This window comes from Salmo salar, chromosome 04 (genome assembly GCF_965601325.2).
Source record: "Salmo salar chromosome 04, fSalSal1, whole genome shotgun sequence".
NCBI lineage: Eukaryota > Metazoa > Chordata > Actinopteri > Salmoniformes > Salmonidae > Salmo > Salmo salar.
In genome coordinates this window covers 36,391,739-36,405,113 of record NC_138294.1, presented here as the reverse complement: position 1 = coordinate 36,405,113, position 13,375 = coordinate 36,391,739, and the positions used below count along the sequence as shown (strand labels likewise).

General features: G+C 42.1%; 1 long non-coding RNA gene across 1 annotated transcript in view; it reads left to right on the top strand.

Moving 5' to 3' along the window:
* Positions 1–388: 388 nt before the first annotated feature.
* The window catches only part of LOC145878632 (uncharacterized), a 54,743-nt gene continuing 41,756 nt past the window's right edge, over positions 389–13,375 (top strand). The window contains exon 1 of the long non-coding RNA XR_014392131.1: positions 389–692. This is a non-coding gene — a long non-coding RNA (uncharacterized LOC145878632). The remainder of the gene's footprint in view (positions 693–13,375) is intronic.

Here is a 13,375-nt window from a genome sequence, read left to right as displayed (position 1 = left end):
AGGGTGTGGTTGAAAACCATCCTCCCCTCCCCTTAAACCAGCATAAACAGAATATTCTGAATGTAATAACACATTAGTTCATGTCTTTTTGGACCGGTCTTTCTTGAATTGCATTGGATACATGTTCCAAGTTACTTAATAGGAGACATTGCAATATTCAGATGTGACATATCAATTTGCCTCATAGACATCCACTACAACTTACTTTACATCATTAGGTTGACATGGATGTGTGTGTGCCTTTACAGACGCTATGACGGCGAAATGCATGCACATTTAGTGTGTGAATTTGGGGGATAGTTTGGCGTTGCTGCAAGCTCGGGTAGGTCTGGTCTGTGGCTGGCTGCTCAGTTTCTGATTGACAGGGTTGAGGGGTGGAGACGCAGGGTGGGGTCACAAGCAGGGAGAGGCGGAGGAGAAACGAAGAGAGAGAGCGCCCAACCCTGTACACGGCAACAACACACCGAGAGAGAGACTTTATTGGTGAAGAAAGAGGAATAGTCGACGCCGTGGATATGATCTAAAAGAATATCCGAAGAGGCAAACAATACAACTTTCTCCCAAATAGCAAATTGATTCAAAAGGTGGAAAACTGCCAAAAAGATTACTATTATTCAAATTCACCCACCCGATCAACCCCCCCCCTCTGCACCCTAGCTACCGAGATGCACACGGAGACTCGAAGCAAGAAAGTAAGTCTGTCTTGACCATTATTGACTTTGCCCTGTCCAGCAAACTGCTATCGGCCGATATTTAAATGAGTTTACATTGTCAGTTTAACATGTGCCAATATAAAGACAATTGGAGAGTGTCTGACAAAGGGGAAGGCATATGTAAGAAGCTTGACTGTTACATTCAGTTAGCTAGCTAGTTGACCAACTACTAGGCAACGGCACTGATAATAATAGCATGTTAGCTAGCTAGGTGACTGACGCAGGCTACTGAGAACTAGAGGTGGAGAGTCGAATTCCTCGACTCCCAGTTGTGTGTGTCAAGCTTCGATTTAACTAGGAATCGACTCATACGATTCAGTATTTTTGCAAAGGAGGAGACTGTTGCCGTAGGCTACTTCCGAGAACACAAACTCTCGCATCTTCCACAGCAAAGAAAGAGGTTCGATAGCTCCGACAATCGACCGCAGACAGTGCTGTTGCCTCTCTCTCCCTGTCTCTTAAACACTGTTCTCTCCTCTGTAAACGTTAACAATTTAACGTGCATGCAAATGGAAGGAACTGGAACGTGTTAACTATATATTCCTTCTCGGGTAACTGTCTCTCTCATCCCCTCTCTGTGCGAGCTTTGGGGTACATTCTTTTTTTTTTTAAGTGCGCTGTGATCTATGTTAGCTAGTGAGGCAGGAAGGAAACACAGGAACTGCAGCTAGTACATAGAGATAGATAGAGATCTCTAGATGGATATAACCCATTTTCGCATGGGCATTGCCATTGAGGGTTTCCACCATGAACTGGGTGGGGATTCCTATGGGTTGGGAGTTATCAGCTAATGATCAGAGCATTGTCTTCTTCAAATTGGGTTGCCTATGGCTTTAAGCTATATCTCTGCCATCTAGTGGCCACAATAGATGAATGACAAGATTTGGTTGAGGACTCCAGCACTGCAGGTGGTGGTAAATCACCAATATTAGCTTTATGCTTTTTTCAAACAGAAAATAAGAAAATTGACTTCTTTTAAAATGGAGATGGTCTCAATGGTGCTGCCCATGCCACCACAGCTGTCATAATGGCACAGATACAAAGGTTAGATCTCTATCTATCTCTATGAGCTAGTAGGACACAGTCTTAGTTCCTTAAAGGGACAGTAGCACTCGCTCACATCCCAACCCTGGGAACGAGCCAGGTGTAGGCCTACTGCCTCGAGCGACACTGTACACGCATCCGGCCTGCCGCATCTCGTGCACAGAACTTTACATCATTTGGAAGCCTGCTGTAAATATTTTGGTACAGCCGTCAGGTACAGTAGCAAAGGGTCAGAGTGCAAGACAAGTATTCAGGCTCAACCAGGGACAGGAAAGAACCCATCCTTCAAGCTTGTCTGGGGTGTCAAGACTTTTCATCATTCACAAGATCGTTATCCTTCAACAGCGATATCAATAAAGGTTTCATTATGCATTATACATTAAACAGATAGCCTACTGATCTATCATCATGTTGACACAAATGATGCATTATGTCTGAGATACCTCCACATTACTTTTGGCCTCAGTTATTGTTTTTCTCTAAGCATGACACAAATCCATTTCTTGTCATGTCTGTAGTCTGTGTAGTTGCCTTATTATGATGATTGACAGTTTCATGCTGTAATGAAACATGAATCGGATGTCGTCACTCGTCACTGCTACACAAGAGACACAGAGCACACTCCTTTTCCTGTATGTGTGTGCGTGTGCAAGCGTGTGTCTTTGTGTGTGTGTGCTCGTCTGCGGGTATTCTCTCTGAGTGCGAGTTTGGCTTGTATACGCCTCTGTGTCTGTGTGCATGGCATGGATTAGGCCAGCTCTGAAGGTGTAATCTATACGCAGGGCCTATAACACATTCCTATGCAGGACAGCAGCAGCCTCAGCAGGCCTAATGGTGGTGAGCACTGAGTTTTGTGGAGGGAGAGGCCCAGTCATTTGGAGGCCGGTAGTGTCTGTAGCCGACCAATCAGCCTGTTACCAACCCTTAGTAAACTTCTGGGAAAAATGGTGTTTGACCAGATACATTGCTATTTCACAGTAAACAAATTGACAACTGAATTTCAGCATGCTTATAGGGAAGGACACTCAACAAGCACAGCACTTACACAAATGACTGATGATTGGCTGAGAGAAATTGATGATAAAATGATTGTGGGGCTGTCTTGTTAGACTTCAGTGCCGCTTTTGACATTATCAATCATAGTCTGCTGCTGGAAAAACGTACAGTTGAAGTCGGAAGTTTACATACACTTAGGTTGGAGTCATTAACTTGTTTTTCAACCAGTTTTGGCAAGTCGGTTAGGACATCTACTTTGTGCATGACACAAGTAATTTTTCCAACAATTGTTTACAGAAAGATTATTTCACTTAATTCACTGTATCACAATTCCAGTGGGTCAGAAGTTTACATAGACTAAGTTGACTGTGCCTTTTAAACAGCTTGGAAAATTCAAGAAAATGGTGTAATGGCTTTAGAAGCTTCTGATAGGCTAATTTACATAATTTGAGTCAATTCGGAGGTATACCTGTGGATGTTTTTCAAGGCCTACCTTCAAACTCAGTGCCTCTTTGCTTGACATCATGGGAAAATCAAACGAAATTAGCCAAGACCTCAGAAAAAAAATTGTAGACCTCCACAAGTCTGGTTCATCCTTGGGAGCAATTTCCAAACGCCTGAAGGTACCACGTTCATCTGTACAAACAATAGTACGAAAGTATAAACACCACGGGACCACGCATCCGTCATACCGCTCAGGAAGGAGAAGCGTTCTGTCTCCTAGAGATTAACGCACTTTGGTGCGAAAAGTGCAAATCAATCCCAGAACAATAGCAAAGGACCTTGTGAAGATGCTCGAGGAAACAGGTACAAAAGTATCTATATCCACAGTAAAACGAGTCCTATATTGACATAACTTGAAAGGCCACTCAGCAAGGAAGAAGCCACTGCTCCAAACCACCATAAAAAGGCAGACTACGGTTTGCAACTGCACATGGGGACAAAGATTGTACTTTTTGGAGAAATGTCCTCTTGTCTGATGAAACAAAAATAGAACTGTTTGGCCATCGTTATGTTTGGAGGAAAAAGGGGGACGCTTGCAAGCCGAAGAACACCATCCCAGCCGTGAAGCACGAGGGTGGCAGCATCATGTTGTGGGGGTGCTTTGCTGCAGGAGGGACTGGTGCACTTAACAAAATAGATGGCATCATGAGGGAGGAAAATTATGTGGATATATTGAAGCAACATCTGAAGACATCAGTCAGGAAGTTAAAGCAAATGCGTCTTCCAAATGGACAATGACCCCAAGCATATTTCCAAAGTTGTGGCAAAATGGCTTAAGGACAACAAAGTCAAGGTCTTGGAGTGGCCATCACAAAGCCCTGACCTCAATCCCATAGAAAATATGTGGGCAGAACTGAAAAAGCGTGTGCGAGCAAGGAGGCCTACAAACCTGACTCAGTTACTCCAGCTCTGTCAGGAGAAATGGGCCAAAATTCACCCAACTTATTGTGGGAAGATTGTGGAAAGCTACCCAAAACGTTTGACCCAAGTTAAATCAAATCAAATTTATTTATATAGCCCTTCTTACATCAGCTGATATCTCAAAGTGCTGTACAGAAACCCAGCCTAAAACCCCAAACCGCAAGCAATGCAGGTGTAGAAGCACGGTGGCTAGGAAAAACTCCCTAGAAAGGCCAAAACCTAGGAAGAAACCTAGAGAGGAACCAGGCTATGAGGGGTGGCCAGTCCTCTTCTGGCTGTGCCGGGTGGATATTATAACAGCACATGGCCTAGATGTTCAAATGTTCATAAATGACCAGCATTGTCAAATAATAATAATCATAGTAGTTGTCGAGGGTGCAACAAGTCAGTAACACAAGAGTAAGTGTCAGTTGGCTTTTTAATAGCCGATCTTTGAGAGTATCTCTACCGCTCCTGCTGTCTCTAGAGAGTTGAAAACAGCAGGTCTGGGACAGGTAGCACGTCCAGGGTGAATAGGTCAGGGTTCCAGCAGGTCTGGGACAACAGGTCTGGGACAGGTAGCACGTCTGGTGAACAGGTCAGGGTTCCATAGCTGCAGGCAGAAAAGTTGGAAAACAAATTAAACAATTTAAAGGCAATGCTACCAAATACTAATTGAGTGAATGTAAACTTCTGACCCACTGGGAATGTGATGAAAGAAATAAAAGCTGAAATAAATCATTCTCTCTACTATTATTTTGACATTTCACGAACTTAAAATAAACTGGTGATCCTAACTGACCTAAAACAGGGTCATTTTTACTAGGATTAAATGTCAGGAATTGTGAAAAACTGAGTTTAAATGCATTTTGCTCAGGTGTATGTAAACTTCCAACTTCAACTGTATGTGTTATGGTTTTACACCCCCTGCAATAATGTGGATACAGAGTTACTTGTCTAACAGAACACAGAGGGTGTTCTTTAATGGAAGCCTCTAAAATATAATCCAGTTAGAATCAGGAATTCCCAGGGTAGCTGTTTAGGCCCCTTGCTTTTTCAATTTTTACTAACGACATGCCACTGACTTAGTTGCATGTAAAGCCAGTGTGTCTATGTATGCGGATGACTCAACACTATACATGTTGGCTACTACTGCGACTGAAATTACTGCAACGCTCAAAGAGCTGCAGTTAGTTTCAGAGTGGGTGGCAAGGATTAAGTTAGCCCTAAATATTTATGAAACTTAAAGCATTATATTTGGAACAAAACACTCACTAAACCCTAAACCTCAACGAAATCTTGTAATAAATAATGTGGAAATTGAGCAAGTTGAGGTGACTAAACTGCTTGGAGTAACCCTGGATTGTAAACTGTCATGGTCAAAACATATTGATACAACAGTAGCTAAGGTGGGGAGAAATCTATCTATAGTAAAGCGATGCTCTGCCTTATTAACAACACTATCAACAAGGCAGGTCCGACAGGCCCTAGTTTTGTTGCACCTTGACTGCTGTTTAGTCGTGTGGTCAGGTGCCACAAAAAAGGACTTAGGAAAGTTGCAATTGGTTCAGAACAGGGCAGCACGGCTGGCCCTTGGATGTACACAGAGAGCTAATATTAATAATATGCAGGTCAATCTCTCCTGGCTGAAAGTGGAGGAGAGATTGACTTCATCACTACTTGTATTTATGAGAGGTATTGACATGTTGAATGCACTGAGTTGTCTGTCTAAACTACTGACACACAGCTCGGACACCCATGCATACCCCACAAGACATGCCACGAGGTCTCTTCACAGTCCCCAAGTCCAGAACAGACTATGGGAGGCAGACATAGAGCCATGACTACATGAAACTCTATTCCACATCAAGTAACTGATGCAAGCAGTAAAATTTGATTAAAAAAGACACCTTATGGAACAGTGGGGACTGTGATGCAACACAAACATTGGCACAGACACATGCATACACACACACACGATAACATACAAACACAATAACATACGCACTATACATACACATGGTTTAGTACTGTAGATATGTGGTAGTGGTGGAGTAGGGGCCTGAGGGCACACAGTGTGTTGTGAAATCTGTGAATGTATTGTAATATTTTTAAAATTGTATAAACTGCCTTAATTTTGCTGGACCCCAGGAAGAGTAGTTAATGGCGATCCATAATAAATACAAACCTAGGCCTGAACCTGACCATTTTGCATTCAAGCATGCCAAATTGTCACATTACTAAATAAAACGTTGACAAGTTGACTAAGGCAGAAACAGACTGGCACCCAGGCTAGGAGCAGTGGCCCCTTTCGGGCTTCAGCTTGTTTGAGACTACTATTACAGGGTTGTAGCATGTGGTGCATGATATTTGAGGGAGAGGGGATTCATTGGTGAGAGTGTCACAACAGGGGTAAAGAGAGGTGAGGTGACCCTGATTTGGCAGACTGGGGGCATTAGCTGACTTTGTGGGGCAGCCAGTCACGGGGGTATGAGCTGGGTGGGGAGACAGGGTGGATGGTGTCACAGTCACAGGGGTATTAGTTTGGAAGGAAGGGAAGGACAGTTGAGTGGGGTTGGGGTGGATAGGTTAACAGGGGTAATAGCAAGTTTGGAAGGACAGGAGTGGTAGGGTTGGGCTGGTGTCATAAGGGTATTAGTTTTGGAGGACAGGAGAGGTAGGGCGATGGTAAGGGGGGTGTCAAGCGTGTCACTAGGGCTGGCACAATTACAGTATAGGCCTAACTGTGTAATGGACAGTTATGGCTGAAGACCTTTATGAACATAAAATAATCGTCATAACCGTAAAAAATAGATCTGAAAGTATTCAGGCCGCTTGACTTTTTCCATAATCTGAAATTGATTAAATTATTTTTTCCCCTCATCAATCTATTGACAAAGTGAAAACAGGTTTTTCGAAAGTTTAGCAAATTTCGTAAAAAAATAAATAAAATAATATCTTATTTACATAAGTATTCAGACCCTTTACTATGAGCTCAGATGCATCCTGTTTCCATTGATCATCCATGATGATTCTACAACTTGATTGGAGTCCACTTGTGGTAAATGCAATTGATTGGACATGATTTGTTGTTTCTCATGGTCTGAGAGTCTTTAGGTGCCTTTTGGCAAACTCCAAGCGTAGCTTCAGTCTGGCCACTCTACCATAAAGGCCTGATTGGTGGAGTGCTTCAGAGATGGTCGTCCTTCTGGAAGGTTCTTCCATCTCCACAGAGGAACTCTGGAGATCTGTTAGAGTGACCATCGGGTTCTTGGTCACCTCCTTGACCAAGGCCCTTCTCCCCCGATTACTCAGTTTGGCCGGGCGGCAAGCTCTAGGAAGAGTCTTAGTGTTTCCAAACTTCTTCCATTTAAGAATGGAGGCCACTGTGTTCTTGGGGACCTTAAATGCTGCAGACGTTTTTTGGTACCCTTCCGCAGATCTGAAACTTGACACAATCCTGTCTCGGACCTCTACGGACAATTCCTTCAACCTCATGGCTTGGTTTTTGCTCTGACATGCACTGTCAACTGTGAGACCTTATATAGACAGGTGTGTGCCTTTCCAAATCATGTCCAATCAATTGAATTTACCACAGGTGGACTCCAATCAAGTTGTAGAAACATCTCAAGGATGATCAATGGAAACAGGATGCACCTGAGCATAATTTCAAGTGTCATAGCAAAGGGTCTGAATACTTATGTAAATAAGATATTTAATAGATTTTTTTTTTTAATACATTGGCAAAAATGTCTATAAACCTGTTTTCGCTTTGTCATTTTGGGGTATTGTGTGTAGATTGATGAGGAAAACATCTATTTAATACATTTTAGAATAAGGCTGTAACTAGTGATGCACCAATATAACATTTTTGTCCGATACCGATATCCGATATTTTCCTCGCTATTTAAAATTTTAGCGGCCTTTAAAGCATTTTAGTACAGTTAACATGGACGCAGCGGCCTAAGACACTGCATCTCAGTGCAAGAGGCGTCACTACAGTCCCTGGTTCTACATCCGGCCGTGATGGGGAGTCCCATAGGGCGGCGCACAATTGGCCCAGCGTCGTCGGCGTTTGGCTGGCGTAGGCCGTCATTGTAAATAAGAATTTGTTCATAACTGACTTGCCTAGGTAAATAAAGGTTACACACGCACACCACACTGACCAAAAAGTTATTTTGTTGGCATTTACGTATGTCCCCATTACCAGTAAAACAATCAAAACCTATTTCTTTCACTTACTTTCTGTGCTGTTTCGTTGTTCATTTGTTCAATCGTTTCATTCTCAACCAGGATTTCATCATACATGTCAAGCAGTGAAGTTTCAGCTCTGTCTATCAGTGGCCTCTTCCTCGGTGCGCACTGTCACTGTGTCCATTTCCATCTTGTCCAGCTGTGTAAGTAACATTTCACGTAAACCCTGTTTCTTGTCTGCTTCGATGTAGCGGTCCTTGTACATAGCATCGAGCATGGTGGCGACACTGTAAAGAGAGAGTGCCACCGAATCGCTTGTTCACAGCCTGTCGCCAGTTTTGTTGAGCTGGCGTTTCAATGCCATGACAGAGGGTATCACGTCTGCTGCAGGCACAGTTGATGAGCTTTTTTCTCGAGTCAGTTGTTTGAATGGAGCTAAGAGTGTGTTCATGTTTCAAACATGTTCTCAAATGCCATTGAAATGGCAGCAGCGGTATGACAACTAGGACATTCATGAGCATGTAAAACGACTTTCCTCAGTACGAAATCCTCGACGACCCACTGTGCCGACAGACTCAGCATGTTCATGGGGCTGATATCGCTGGTCCAAATGTCAGTCGTGAAGCTAATAGCAGTGACGCTATTACTGTGTAACTCCGGTAGAGCAAGATCTGAAAAATAGCGCACATGGTAGCGTGTACCGGTGCTGGACCAGTCGGCGAAAGCCAACATCACCCACGACAGAGAACGGTTGATTGTCAAGGGCAATGAATTCCATTATCTTGGCGTTAATGGATTTCTCCTTTTGAGTTGTCTCGCTGAAATGTTCTTACTCTTTCAAATGACTGCTCGTCTTGTTGACTGCTCAATCCGCACAGCAGACGTGTGGGCTAGGTTAGAAATGCTGTGTTGCACGTGTAGCTCCAAATTTTATGTGGCGTCATTACGTCATGTACCTACATTGTATAGGTATGCACGTCAGCTTTGACATCGGGTTTTGCACATCGGCGTTAAACTAGACTTCGGGTCGACGTTGGCATTTTTAGCTAATATCGGCCGATTCCGATATGTTCACCAATATATCTTGCGTCCCTAGCTGTAACGTAACAAAGTGTGGAAAAAGTCAAGGGGTCTGAATACTTCCGAATGCGCGGTATATTCGATTTTGGGAATGGTTAGTTCAAGTTTTAATTAAGCCTAAACTATTTGATTTAACAATATCGAATGTATATGTATTGTTTTGTTATTTTGGCTATAGGCTTTTATTAGGTAAGAAGGCTAATTAGAAGGCTCTTTTCCTCAAAGCAATTTGAGTGACTCAACGCATTGTGAAAGTATAATTTTTTTTTTCATTCATAGCATAGTTTTATTTTATCCAAATATCGAATAGACATACAGACAAATTCATTCATGCAGGGAAGGGGAATAGTAAAAATAGTCTAATAATGCTAATAAAGTTATTATTAATTTTTATATGGCGGGTTACGGATTGGCTCTCGGAACAATTCTATGTGGTATATCAGCCTAGCACCCATCCCCCACCCCAATGTCCTAGACTAAAAATATAGAAAAAATGGGGAAAGCTTTGCCAATACTGTGCAATGCTGTCATCGAGGTAAAGGGTCGCTACTTTGAAGAATCTCAAATATAAAATATATTTTTTTATTTGTTTAACACTTTTTTTGGTTACTACATGATTCCATATGTGTTATTTATAGGTTTTGATGTCTTCACTATTATTCTACAATGTAGAAAATAGTAAAAAATAAAGAAAAAACATTGAATGAGTAGGTGTGTTTAAACTAGAGGTCGACCGATCGGCATAGCCGATTAATTAGGGCCAATTTCAAGTTTTCATAACAATCGGTAATCGACCTTTTTGGGCGCCGATTATGGCCAATTACATTGTATTCCATGAGGAAACTGCGTGGCAGGCTGACCACGCAGAGTCAAAAGGACCTTGTGGCTGCAAGGAGCCAAGGTAAATTGCTCACTAGCATTAAACTTATTTTATAAAAAACAATCAATCAATCATAATCACTAGTTAACTACACATGATTGATGATATTACTAGTTTATCTAGCCTGTCCTGCGTTGCATATAATCGCTTAGGTACACGTTGCTCCAACCATAAACATCAATGCCTTTCTTAAAATCAATACACAAGTATATATTTTTAAACCTGCATATTTAGTTAATATTGCCTGCTAACATGAATTTCTTTTAACTAGGGAAAATGTGTCACTTCTCTTGCAAACAGAGTCAGGGTACATGCAGCAGTTTGGGCCGCCTGGCTCGTTGCGAACTGTGAAGACTATTTCTTCCTAACAAAGACAGCCGACTTCGCCAAACGGGGATGATTTAACAAAAGCGCATTTGCGAAAAAAAAGCACAATCGTTGCATGACTGTTCCTAACCATAAACATCAATGCCTTTCTTAAAATCAATACACAGAAGTATATATTTTTAAACCTGCATATTTAGCTAAAAGAAATCCAGGTTAGCAGGCAATATTAACCAGGTGAAATTGTGTCATTTTGCGTTCATTGCACGCAGTCAGGGTATATGCAACAGTTTGGGCTGCCTGGCTCGTTGCGAACTAATTTGCCAGAATTTTACGTAATTATGACATAACATTGAAGGTTGTTCAATGTAACAGGGATATTTAGACTTAGGGATGCCACCAGTTAGGTAAAATACGGAACGGTTCCGTATTGCACTGACAGGAAAAACGTTTTGTTTTCGAGATGATAGTTTCCGGATTCGACCATATTAATGACCTAAGGCTCGTATTTCTGTGTGTTATTATGTTATAATTAAGTCTATGATTTGATATAGCAGTCTGACTGAGCGGTGGTAGGCAGCAGCAGGCTGGTGTAACCGATGTGGCTGGTGTAACCGATGTGAAATGGCTAGCTAGTTAGCCGGCTGCGCGCTAAAAGCGTTTCAAACGTCACTCGCTCTGAGACTTGTAATAGTTGTTTCCCTTCCTCTGCATGGGTAACGCTGCTTCGAGGGTGGCTGTTGTCAATGTGTTCCTGGTTCGAGCCCAGGTAGGAGTGAGGAGAGGGACGGAAGCTATACTGTTACACTGGCAATACTAAAGTGCCTATCCAATAGTCAAAGGTATATGAGATACAAATCGTATAAAGAGAAATAGTCCTATAATTCCTATAATAACTACAACCTAAAACTTCTTACCTGGGAATATTGAAGACTCATGTTAAAAGGAACCACCAGCTTTCATATGTTCTCATGTTCTGAGCTTTTTTTACATGGCACATATTGCACTTTTACTTTCTTCTCCAACACTTTGTTTTTGCACTATTTAAACCAAATTGAACATGTTTCATTATTTATTTGAGGCTAAATTGATTTTATTGATGTATTATATTAAGTTAAAATAAGTGTTCATTCAGTACTGTTGCAATTGTCATTATTACAAATAAATAAATAAATACAAATTGGCCGATTTTTAATCGATATCAGCTTTTTTTGGTCCTCCAATAATCGGTATCGGCGTTGAAAAATCATAATCGGTTGACCTCTAGTCCAAACCTTTGACGTGTACTGTATATATAATTTTTTTATACCTAAATGGGTCCTAAAATTCTAAATCAAATAGCTAAATGATCCTTTTTAAAACAATTCCATATGTTAGCTTCAGGGCTCGATTAATGTAGGGGGGGTACTGGGGCTGGAGCCCCTGGGAAGCAAAAAAAAAGGCATTTATTTTTTTCAGAAAAAATTATAATAAAGGAAATATAGAATATATATCCAAAATATGTTATACATGTAGTTTTTCTTTTTTTTGCAACCGCCAACCACAGGAGGAGCTCTCAATGAGTGTAGACAGTCTGCTGCTCTGCTAATTATCAGATGGGGGAGGAGAGGTGAACTGCATAATACACTAAACAAAAATAGAAATGCAACATACAACAATTTCAAAGATTTTACTGAGTTACAGTTCATATAAGGAAATCAGTCAATTGAAATAAATTAATTAGGCCCTAATCTATGGATTTCAGATGACTGCAAATACAGATGGTCACAGATACCTTTTTTTTTTAAGTTAGCTGCGTGGATCAGAAAACCAGTCAGTATCTGGTGTGACCACCATTTGCCTCATGCAGCGCGACACATCTCCTTCACATAGAGTTGATCAGGCTGTTGATTGAGGCCTGTGAAATGTTGTCCCGCTCCTCTTCAATGGCTGTGCAATGTTTCTGGATATTGGCGGGAACTAGAACATGCTGTCGTACTCATCGATTCAGAGCATCACAAACATGTCTGGTGTGTATGCAGGCTATGGAAGAACTGGAACATTTTCAACTTCCAGGAATTGTGTACAGATCCTTGTGACATGAGGCCGTGCATTATCATGCTGGAACATAAGGGGATCGGTGAATGGCACAACAATGGGCCTCAGGATCTCGTCACGGTGTCTCTGTGCATTCAAATTGCATAGATAGAATGCAGTTGTTTGTTTTTCGTAGCTTATGCCTGCCCATACCATAACCCCAATGCCACCATGGAGCACTCTGTTCACAACCTTGGCATCAGCATACCTACTCATCTCACGATGCCATACACACTACACTGTCTGCCATCTGCCCAGTACAGTTGAAACCGGGATTCATCCGTGAAGAGCAGACTTCTCCAGCGTGCCAGTAGCCATCAAAGGTGAGCCTTTGCCCACTGAAGTTGTTTACGATGCCGAACTGCAGTCAGATCAAGACCCTGGTGAGGATGACAATCACGCAGATGACGTTCTGTGAGACGGAAATTCTTCGGTTTTGCAAACCCACAGTTTCATCAGCTGTCCGAGTGGCTGGTGTCAGACGATACCGCAGGTGAAGAAGCTGGATGTGGAGGTCCTGGCTGGCGTGGTTACATGTGGTCTGCGGTTGAGAGGCTGGTTGGCCGTATTGCAAAATTCTCTAAAACAACGTTGAAGGTGGCTTATGGTAGAGAGATATTAATATTAAATGATCTGGCAATAGCTCTGGTGGACATTTCTGCAG